The sequence below is a fragment of the Diorhabda carinulata genome, chromosome 2, assembly GCF_026250575.1.
Source record: "Diorhabda carinulata isolate Delta chromosome 2, icDioCari1.1, whole genome shotgun sequence".
In the NCBI taxonomy this organism is placed as follows: domain Eukaryota; kingdom Metazoa; phylum Arthropoda; class Insecta; order Coleoptera; family Chrysomelidae; genus Diorhabda; species Diorhabda carinulata.
Genome location: NC_079461.1, coordinates 17,724,902 through 17,736,365, shown reverse-complemented (window position 1 = coordinate 17,736,365; position 11,464 = coordinate 17,724,902). Strand labels below are relative to the sequence as shown.

At 34.2% G+C, this 11,464-nt stretch overlaps 1 protein-coding gene across 1 annotated transcript in view; it reads right to left on the bottom strand.

Moving 5' to 3' along the window:
- Positions 1-11,464, bottom strand: part of LOC130903929 (N-alpha-acetyltransferase 16, NatA auxiliary subunit) — a 156,919-nt gene that overhangs the window by 124,161 nt on the left and 21,294 nt on the right. The window lies entirely within an intron of this gene.

Genomic DNA, 11,464 nt, shown 5'->3' with positions numbered 1-11,464 from the left:
CAGGTATGTAACAACATAAATGTAATATAAAAGTCAAATTTGTTTTTCTTTTCATATACTTTTGGAAATCGAGAAATGACGTCTGAAATAGTGCTATTTTTTCATAGAAATTTCTGTTTAAAATAATATTTGTTGTAGTATCTGGGTAGATACAGCAATTTTTGTAATTTGTATAACTTCAACCTTTAAGCACTTAGATAGTAAAAGAATTAGCCACGGAAAAACGCGGATGCGCTAACCCGTAGCACTTTGAATGTAACGGTCAAAAAAGTTATATTTGCGTAAAAAGTATTCGAGTCTAAAAAAACAATCTCTGTTTATTCCAGGCACAGCGGGTACCTTTGGAGTGAAGATAGTGATTCGTAAATACATATTGGATGTTATGAAAAATGAAAATTTACGCAATTTGGACGGAAAATTAAATTCCTTAAGAGATTATCCGTTCAATCGTGATGACCTTACTGAAAACCAATTAAATAAATTGAAAAAGGATTTTGTACATTTTAAACGTGAGTTAAAACAAAAATGGGTCAAAGCCCATAAAAAGGAAGACGTTTATTTAAAAACAATCATCTTTGGCAGGAAGGTTCATTTGAGATTCCAGGCTCAACACTACACCGTCTAAGTCGCCCTCGAAAATCGTTTGGCGAATCCAGCGAAAGAAGTAAATAAAGAAAAACGGAAGAGTTCCGTTCTAATTTAGAAGACGGTGTAATACTTCACGCAGCTCAAGTTGAATTGTGTAAATCGGGAAAACGTAATGTTTCAAACGTACTCAAAGATATTACGAGCTCTCCGATCTGTGCAACAAAATATAAAAAGGTTTACGATACATCTAAATGTAGAAATCCTTCGCGTCTAAACCCCATGCAAGCATTAACAATGTTTATAGATGCAGACTTAACTCGAGGACAATATGAAGCTTAATATCTTAATATAGTTATAGCTTAATACAAGAAGCAAAAAAACTATTATCCTCCCCCAGAAACGTTCACGATAACAAGCACCTACGCTGAAACCCAGCTACAACCCTTAATATATATTACCGTTCGGCGCTTATCGGAATTCTTGGAAGAGGTCTTATTAACATTAAAAGATTAAGAGTGGAACACTTTAAAGTTGATTTATAAATGGGGCTGTGACGGATCCCAGCAAGCACAATACAAACAAAAATTGGATTATAAGGCTGACTCAGACGCAAATATTTTCCAATCTGCTTTGTATCTGTGCGACTAGTTTTCAGCAAGAACAATGAAATGATGTTGTGGCAAAACCCAACACCTTCGTCTTCCCGATTTTGTCGTCCAATACGTCAAAGATACAACTGACATTACTAATGAAGAGATTAATTACGTTAAAAATTCCATTAGCAATTTAACTGCGACTGAGGTTGAAATTGACGGAAAAAAAATTTTGGTGCATTCCCATTTGGTAATGACTATGGTTGACGGAAGGTCTCCAACGCGGCTACTGGAAAAAATTCCAAAGATTTTAATAATTTAGAGGACAAAAGGAAAATTACAGAGAGTGCTACTGAATTCGGCCTGTCTATTTTACAAGCTAGAATTAAATTTTTTTGAAACCATTCTTCATTTAGCATACAAGCTGCCCGTTAAAAAGTATCGGGAGAGAAAAACAGATTAGGTAAAACAAATGGAGAAAAACGGAAAAACTAAAATACAGGCCAGGTTTCGCAATGAAAATGGCTTATTAGTTGACATGCCGAAAACAAACTTCGGAAATACAAATGATGGAAATACGAGCAGAAGATTTTTTAAGGATCCTAAATTAGCCTAGATTAGGAATTAATATATAGATTAAAAGTCACGATCTCGAGTGACTATATTATAGATGTAGAAAAATATGAAAAATACGCAGAAAAAACTGCTCGTTTATCCGTAAAACTATACCAATGGCATCCAATGACGCCCACACTGCACAAAGTACTGGTGCCCGGAACAGACATAATAAAAAATGCATTGGTACCAATAGGCCAATTGTCTGAGGAAGCGGCAGAAGGACGTAACAAATATTTTAGGACATACAGACAGGATTACTCAAGAAAATTCTCCAGAGAATCCTGTAATAGAGTTGGTTTGAATAGGCTTCTTTTGAGCTCAGATCCTTTTCTCGGTGCATCAATTATAAAAAAAAGAAATTTTTCTTCGTTTCTACCTGAAACATTGAACATGCTTCTGCCTGTCACACCGAAAAACCTATCAGAATCACTTCAATAAGAAAGCGAGGATGAGATAAATTTATTATATTGTAAAAATAATTGTTTTTTAATTTTTGCTTTTATTTTTTTTTTGAGTAAGTAATAATACAGTTTTTTGTCTGTGTATAATTTGCATGTTTTATTTTCGTCATTCTAAACCCCAAAAACCACACAATTATTTTTGGCCAGATTTATTTACTCCCCGTAAAAATCTCCTTTCCGCCACAAAGCACTGTACACAAGATTCGAGATTAAATTTGTGGTTTAACTTTTGGAAAATACTCGAAGGAATCAATCCCGTGATAAAAAACGATTGAACGAACTTTCCAGCCGATGAAACCTTTTCGAAGCCCTTTGTAATTCACTATGTTGGCTGTTTTTTTTTTCATTTCAGGAGTGTAGTTGAAGATGCAGGTTTTTTCTACTGTTATGAGCGCGGTATCCAACTGAACTTTTGATTATACGAGGGAGTACCCAAAAATAACCGGAATTATTTTTTAAATGCTATATATTTACAAAACAACCTTATCCCCTTCAAAATACTTTCCATTACAAGTAATAAATTTGTCCCAGCGGTGCTTTCACTGTTCGAAACATTGTTTGAACTCATCTTTAGAGATGGCTGCATGCTCCTGTCTCATTTTTTCTTGATGTCTTCAATGTTTTCAAATCGCCGTCCTTTCATGCCCCTTTTCATGCGTGGAAGCAATAAAAAGTCGCACGGAGCCAGATCAGGCGAGTAAGGTGGGTGGGGCAGTGGAACCATGTTATTTTGAACCAAAAACTGGCTAACAGTGATGACTGAGCGTGCAGGTGCGTTGTCATGGTGGAAGAACCAGTCACCTGTTTGCTGAACCGAGTTCCAAGATATTCTACTGATTTCAGACAGTTGATCAATTGTCTGTGCGCACAAGCTCTAGAATTCTTTCAACATTTTCATCGATTCGGGCAGTTGATGGACGTCCAGAGGGAGGTTTGCCATCAATCGACATGTCGCCATTTTTAAATCGCGAAAATCACTCATACACTTGAATTTTTTCCATAGCTTCATCTTTGTAAGCAGTTTTCAACATTAAAACAGTTTCGGCAGCGTTTTTACCGAGTGGAAAATAAAATTTCACAACGGCACGTGGTTCACTTATATTTGATATCATAAAAAAACGAAGCAGCATTGAAACGGCACTAGCAAAAACGGTCACAGTGACGTAGCAGGTCAACGGCCCGCGCGGCACCGAACTAGCGGTAGAAATCAGTATTACAAAAGCTCCACCCATGGCAATGGTATTCCGGTTACTTTAGGGTACTCCTCGTATAGTCATGGTGACCACAGAGTTTTTAAAATAAAATTTCCTGACTTTTCCAGAGATCTAATTTTAAAATTCCATGACTAAGTTTAAAAATATTCAATTATATATTATTTTATTTATATTTATTGAATAAATATGAAAAATTAACACTTTTAGCGCAAAAAAACTAAATAGCATATGTAATACAAATATACTCTCTTCTTTATCTTATAATTATTCGTTTATTCTTTAATTTTTCAATATCATCATCTTTGGATAAAATATGTCAACGACTAGTTTCGACTAGAGCTTTCTTTTTATCCAAAAGATTTTTCAATTACTGTTTCTTTAAATATTTATTCTTACTATCATCTAATTCTTTTTTAATTTCTCTTGAATTCTTAACCGACTCAATCAGACTATTCGATATTTCAATATTTTCAATGCCAACATTTCTCAATTTATCATAAATTAATCTTTGGGCGATGAGCGAATCTTCTTGAAGATTTTCAATTAATAGTCCTCGGGCCCTCGACTCATTTTTTTGAGGATGGTTGATATTTATTTCTAACAGGAGATTATTCATTATTATTACCTCAAAGAAATTTATCCAACAAAAATAATGCGTCATTTCCCCCCTCTCCGACAGGCTAATTATGTCAGTTTACCACGCTTATATTAATGACTGATTTTTTGAGAATTCGAAGGTTAATAAATTAAAAAAGCGTGTACTCGTAGTCCGACGTATAGCGCTCGCCATAAAGGGAGTCCGACACTCCACATATTTTCTAACTGAATATAACTTTGACCGACAGAAATATTGAGCCATAAACGTAGTCTGACACAAAGAACATATAAATTCATTTTTTTCTTGAATTTTTTTTCTTTTTTGATAATTTTTTCCTGTTCTATATACTTTAAAGAAGCTGAAAGGTACATGAAATAAGGATAAAATTTTCTCAATTGTCGATTGCTCTTCTCTTCCAAATAGGAGTATGTGCATGGAATTCGTGGCGAGCTGTATTCGCACACACAGATTGAAGAATAGTACCAATACTTCTCTGTTATTCAGGCATATTACTACCCAGAAAACACAAAATATACCCCCCACAAAAATTGTCGCATCACTGGTATTTTAGGATATTTTTAAGAATTAATTTTATTTTTTTGGGAAAATCTGCATATGTATCAACTTAATAGATATTTCTGGTCTCTTATCATGGGCAAAAAAATATCACAATTTCTTACAAATTTCTTTGGAAGCAAAAATGCTCGAGTAAATCATTTCTGTCATGGTGAATGCAATGAGATCGAGAACTTTCTAAGCAAATTGTGTTATTGTATAGTGAAAATTTAAATTTATTTTGTTAATAATGGATGTGCCTCAACGTTTAACAAGATATGTGACGAATGAAGAAGCCGCTAGAATCATCGCGCTCATACAAGATGACCGCAGTCAAAGATACATCGCCGAGGTAATTAGAGTTCAATAAAGCACCATATCCAGAGTTGTTATTCGCTACCAAGGAACAGGGCAGCTAACCAGAAGACCCGGACAAGGCCGCGGAAGGGTAACTTCGGTAGTAGATGATCGTTATTTGAGGTTAACGGCGTTAAGAATTAGGCATACCACCTCTCTAAGGCTGCAAACAAATCTGTTGGCTGCTTGTAATGTCCGAATAAGCCTACAAACAGAGTGCCAGCTAGAGGTCCACGTCTTACCAGAGAACATCGAGTAGCAAGATTGGAATTTGCTCGAGAACACGCAAATTGAAATATTCAAGATTGGTCCAATATTTTATTCACGGATGAATCGAGATTTTTTCGAGGGTCGCACGGAGTTAGTTCCAGTGAATGATGGAAGACTAAATGCTGACAGGTGCATAACCAATATCCTAGAACCCCATGTAGTGCCCTATGCTCGTCCACACGCTGCTAGAGTGGTTCGGCAGTACTTAGAAGAGGTCGAGATACCCACCCTGAATTGGCCTGCACGTAGCCCGGACCTTAACCCAATATAGCATATCTGGGACCATCTAGGATGGCAAATTCAGCAACAATAAGAACACTAGATGATATTCAAAACGTTCTTTTTAACTTTAACTGGAAAAACATGCCGCAAGGATACGTTCAGAACCTGTTTATAAGCCTTCCAAGACGAACGGAAGCTGTAATTAGAGCGAGGGGCGGCAACAAACGCTATTATAAATTCATTGGCTGGTTTTACTTTAAGCACCGTTCATTTTGGTGTATAGATGTTTTGTACAATTTTTTTAATATTTTCTGTTTTGGTAAATCAAACTTTTTGTCCTCTCTCTAATCAAACTGATATAAAATAAATGTTGCAAAATGCGTATCTATTGGTATTTTAATTCGTAATAATAATAAAATTCGAAAAACAAGCAACACATTTAAAATATTTAAATAATAATGTGTGATGCGATAATTTTTGTGGGGTGTTTATTTCTGAAATATTTCAAGCTTAGACAATAAAAAACTATTGATGGATCTCTTAAGAATTTCCGAAAAAGATAATGAAATATTTCTGGGATCTTTCACTTATTCCTTTTTAAATCTTTCACAAGTATTTTGTGCTGGCTGGATAAACTTGAAAAATGTGTGATTATGCTGAATGAACGAGTATTGACAGCTTGGAAAAAAATTTATTTTAGAAAATTCTATACAATTGTATAAACATTTTGTACAAGTCAACCCTGAATTCATCGAATCAAAAACTGAGCTAAGAAAGCTAAAAATCCTCAATTTTATCATTTTTAGTTTTAGTTATTATTAAAAATAAGAATATGTTCGCATTCAGCTGTTTTAAATTAAGTAGATCAAGAGAAAAAGCCAAAAAAGATACAGTTTGTCCATTATAATGGACAGAAAAGCAATTGTGTTTTTTAATTGTCTAAAAAGTTTGCCCAATGATTTTTATCGGCCAATGAACTTAATAGGTTTCATATGTCATTATGAAGTGAAAAAAAATCAGCCTGTTGGTAATCAGTGATTACCAACGCAGATTCCAAGTGTCGAACTCCCTTTATGGCGCGCACTGTACGTCGGACAACATGAGTACACGCTTTTTCAATTTATTAACCTTCGAGTTCTCAAAAAATCAGCCATTAATATAAGCGTGGTAAACTGACATAATTAGCCTGTCGGACAGGGGGGAAATGGCGCATTATTTTTGTTGGATAAATTTCTTTGAAGTAATAATAATGAATAATCTCCCGTTTGAAATAAATATCAACCAGTTGGTAATTAATTATTGGTAACTCGCCCGAATTACATGTTTACCACTCTCTACGGGGCGAAAGGCGCAAAATCGAGGAAAAAGTTTTCGGTCTTGACCTAAACAAGCGATTTACAAATTTCCAGCTTGTTGGTCAACATCTAAAAAATGGGTCGAGGGTCCGAGGACTATAAGCAGTCTCTATTGATAGAAAATCATCGTCAAGAGATGAGTTACCATGAAAAAATAATTTTTATGTATTTGGTAAATTATTTAAAATCATCTGGCGTAGCCATAATATTATCTAACCACAAACAATTTAGTTTTTTATAATCTGAGTTAAAATAATTTAGGATTTCATCTTGAAAGGATGATCTTCTGCATAATTTCTTGTATTAAGTATTTTATCTGCGTCAACCCCGTTTATCCTTATTCCTTTCACTAATTTGTACAGACCGACCAACATAGCTTTGCCTCTGAGATGCGACAAAGACCGACTTTGCCCTTTCACCGGGAAGTACAATCGAGAAAAGAATTTTAGTCAAAACCGTTGATTGAATGCAGTACCCGAATCAACGTCGAAACAAATTTGGTATCAATCGACGATAACGAAAAACAAGTAGAGGATAGGAATCCCAACATCCTTATTCATTCGCAAGTAGAATATAATTAAAGGAATTATGCATAATCAGTATTTGGGAAAAATGGACAACCTTTAAATTGATGATTATTTAATAATTATTTAACTATTTTCAAGAATTTTTTGAGTACTACTGCCTATAGATTATAATACGACTTTTCTCGCACTGTTGACACACTCTCAGATTGGTTTTCATCAGGCAGTTCTTCGATTCCGTATAGATTACAATCTTCATCTTCCTGTTCTGATTCAGAGTCGCTATCCTCATCATTTAAATCAATAATCACATCACCTATGATAATGTCTATTACGGGTTCATTCGTCTTGAAATCGTCCTCAAATTTCTTCGCTCTTTTGCTAAGAGATTTCCACTGCCCTGGAGAAAATTCTCGCACGGTTGACACTGTTCTCGTACTGTTGACACATTCTCAGATTGGTTTTCGTCAGGCAGTTCTTCGATTCCGGATAGATTACAACCTTCATCTTCCTGTTCTGATTCAGTATCGCTATCCTCGTCATTTAAATCAATAACCATATCATCTACTATGTCTATTATGGGTTCATTCATCAGGAAATCGTCCTCAAATTTCTTCGCTCTTTTGCTAAAAGATTTCCACTGCCCTGGAGAAAATTCTTTGAAAAAATCATCGCAATGTTGCATAACATCGTTGAAATTAAAATAATCTCTCCTCATTAACAATATATAAACTTAATTTCCGAATATGATACGAGCTATTCAAAAGTGGAAATGAGTCAGCTAAGGACGAGGAACGGTCGGACACCCTTTCACTTAAAAACGATAAAAAATATGGAAAAATTGACTAACTCGTTTGTTGACTGTACCAGAGGTATTGGAACGTGTGAGGACAATAATTGCAAAGAAAGTGATACCTGAGAAATTGACTAGCTGTTATGTAAATTATCAGGATAACGCATCATATCTCAAATTTTTAGCCCCTAAAATCTTTCTCGATTTATCATATCTGCATAAATCACCATATTTACCACCATCTGATTTTTAACACTTCCTCAAAATAATTTTTTTCAAAGGAAACCAGTTCTAACTTTCATTATTTCATTTCATTTCAAGTTATTATAAAGTGTATGAAAGCCATTCAGGTAAAAAATGCTTCCAGTTATCGATTTAACATTGGGACAAGTGCATGGCAGGTCAAAAATAATTCTTTAAATTAAATTGGATTCAAATCCGGATGATATGGTGGTAGTCGCAGAAACCGCTTATATTTTGGCAAATATTTCTGTGATTGCAAGTGGGCTTTTTTGGTCAATGTCGTTGGCATTTTGTCGATTTGTTTATTATGATAAGGTGCATTATCGATAACCACAACGCTCTTTGGCAGCAAATTCAGAATAAACTGTTCTGACACCCATTTCTTATAATTATCAAAATTCATCTCATTATGATAATCACCTGTATTGCAATTAGATTTCCATCTTATATAAGCATTAGGCACAAATCCATTTTCTCCACCTGTATGTATTATGATTAAACGTTGCCCTTTACTAACAAGTTTTTTTAGACCATCCTCGGTATTATCACCCCAGCCTTTTTGGTTCGTGTGTGTAGCATGCATATAAGTTTCATCCATGTAAATAATAGGTGCACCCTTTTCTCTGTAGGTCCGCATTTTTTTTAAATATTCTATTCTCAGTAGCGCTCTATTAATATTTTTCTGTTCGTTTCCACCTTCCTCCATCGAAATCCAAGTTTATGAATGTTTTTTCTCAAAGACTCTTTGCAACCCTGATAGTCCATATCGCGAATGATATTTTTATTAATTACCCTTAGCATAGGGATTCTTTTTTCTGTGATATGAAAATTAACTATGCACCTAAGTAAAATAGCCAAATCATCATCATCCATTGCGAGGTATTATTGTTTCACTCTCTTTTTATTTGGAGTTGAAAACGTTTCCTGTTCACCCTCTTCTATTTTTTTCATCTCTGATTTAATTTTCCTTACGGTTCTTATACATACACCTGTAGCCTCTGCTATTCGTTCTTGAACCTTCGATGATAAAAAATAATTATTAGTACATTTTGACTTATTTCTACCGTTACTTCTTACCTTCGCAAGAGGAATCCTTATCCCATCTGCCGATGCTTCTGCCTACATAAATCTCAAAACATTGTTGACAATTTCTCTGTTTTGTCCACTCAGAACCTTGTTTTTCACTTTACTGTTCAAAAGCATTTTCAAAGTAACGAACAGTTCATTAAATAATTTCTGCACTGACTGTACTAACCTATGTTGAATGCACGACATTAATGATCTCTCGTCCTACTCCGCCGACTGCGCATCCAATTCCCAGAGGCAAAGCTATGTTGGTCGATCTGTACTTTACTGGAGATTGTTCAAGTAATTTTTCAGTCAAAGTAGTATATGCTTGACGATAATCTTTTTTTAAATTCTACAACATCAAGTTCTTTAATGTCTTTGCATTCTTTGATAGCTTTTGGTAACACAACCATTGGTTATGTCATTTTAAAAAATCAAATATTCAAATTTGTACAGCATCCCATCGCTTGATCCTGCAGGTATCTGTTTTTTTGAGGAAATGAATTTTAAAGGAATCTTGAAGATGTATGGAATGGATTAAGAATAGGTTGCCTTGTAAAAATTAGCTGCAATTACCTATAATTAATTTTAATGTCATTAATATACTAATATAACTTCCAGCTATATGTTTTTTCAGTCAATCTTACAGCATTTAAAAGAAAATCAAAATAAAAATGGTTGCTAGCTCTCAGTCGGCCGCAGCATTAGGGTTGCCAGGTGTAAACAGGTATATTATTGTTAATTAACTGCATTCACCATTTTTTTTTTAATTTTTATACAAAATTAAAGTTTTATATACACTGAACATGAAAATCCATTGTTGCCAGTTGCACTATGGCCGCAAACAGAGGTTGCTATGATTTTTGTGAACGACTTTCGCTCCAAGTAAGTGATAACGCAAGGGAGAAGATGCACAAATTGTTACATGCTGATAATAAAGTATAAAGTTGTGATTAAGTTTTATTATTTTTTCACTTATTACTTATTAAACATAAGTTTTTGAACATAATGACAATTTTCATCAATTGGGTAAAGACCCATTTTTCTCATTGAAAAAGTTTTCTACAGAATCTTTAGATCAAAATGGAGTGGATACTAAGATTTTTGTTTTTATTTCATTAAGAAGTACATTTGCTTTTATTATTAATTTTAACAATATTATTTTTTATTTGTACAGATTGCACTGGTGAAATAATTTCTTCTGCTTCCGTGGACGATTCGTTAGTTGGTGCTGTAGTAGATAACTCCTCGGATTGCAATGAAGTCGATGCTGAAGGCGAATCCTGGAATAAAATTGTTTTCTTTTTATACACAAAAGTGAATAGTATAAAGCAAATGGGGCAAACGATTCTCATTGCACTGGGCGAAATGGAGTAAATGCTCCTAAATTGACTAAAATATATTTACATTACAATAATGAATTAATTAAGAATAATGATGTACTTACGGTTTGCATTTGTATGCAAATAATTTTCGTATTCATTTTTATCCTTTTGTTTTAAAACGGTAAATTTCTTGTAACATGCTAGATGATAACCATGTGCTTCCATCATATCACTATTGAAGGTTATGTTGCTGTGTTTATAGTTTTTCTTTTTACGAAACGACATAAACTCACACTTTTTAAATGATTCACAATTAAAATCGGTTAATTTTCCACCTTATTGGCACAAAAAACACGTTTTCATTTTCAGAAACACAAATCAAGGCAACCTCTGTTTGCGGCCATGGATTTTCATGTTCAATGTATGTAAAAAACGGTGAATGCAGTTAATTGACAATAATATACCTGTTTACACCTGGCAACCCTAATGCTGCGGCCGACTAAGAGCTGGCTACCATTTTTATTTCGATTTAAGACATCATTTCCCTTCAAATGCTGTAAGATTGACTGTCATATTAGTATATTAATAACATTAAAATTAATTACAGGTACTACAGGCTAATTTTTACAAGGCAACTTATCCTTAATCCATTCCATACAGCCTCAAGATTCCTTTAAAAT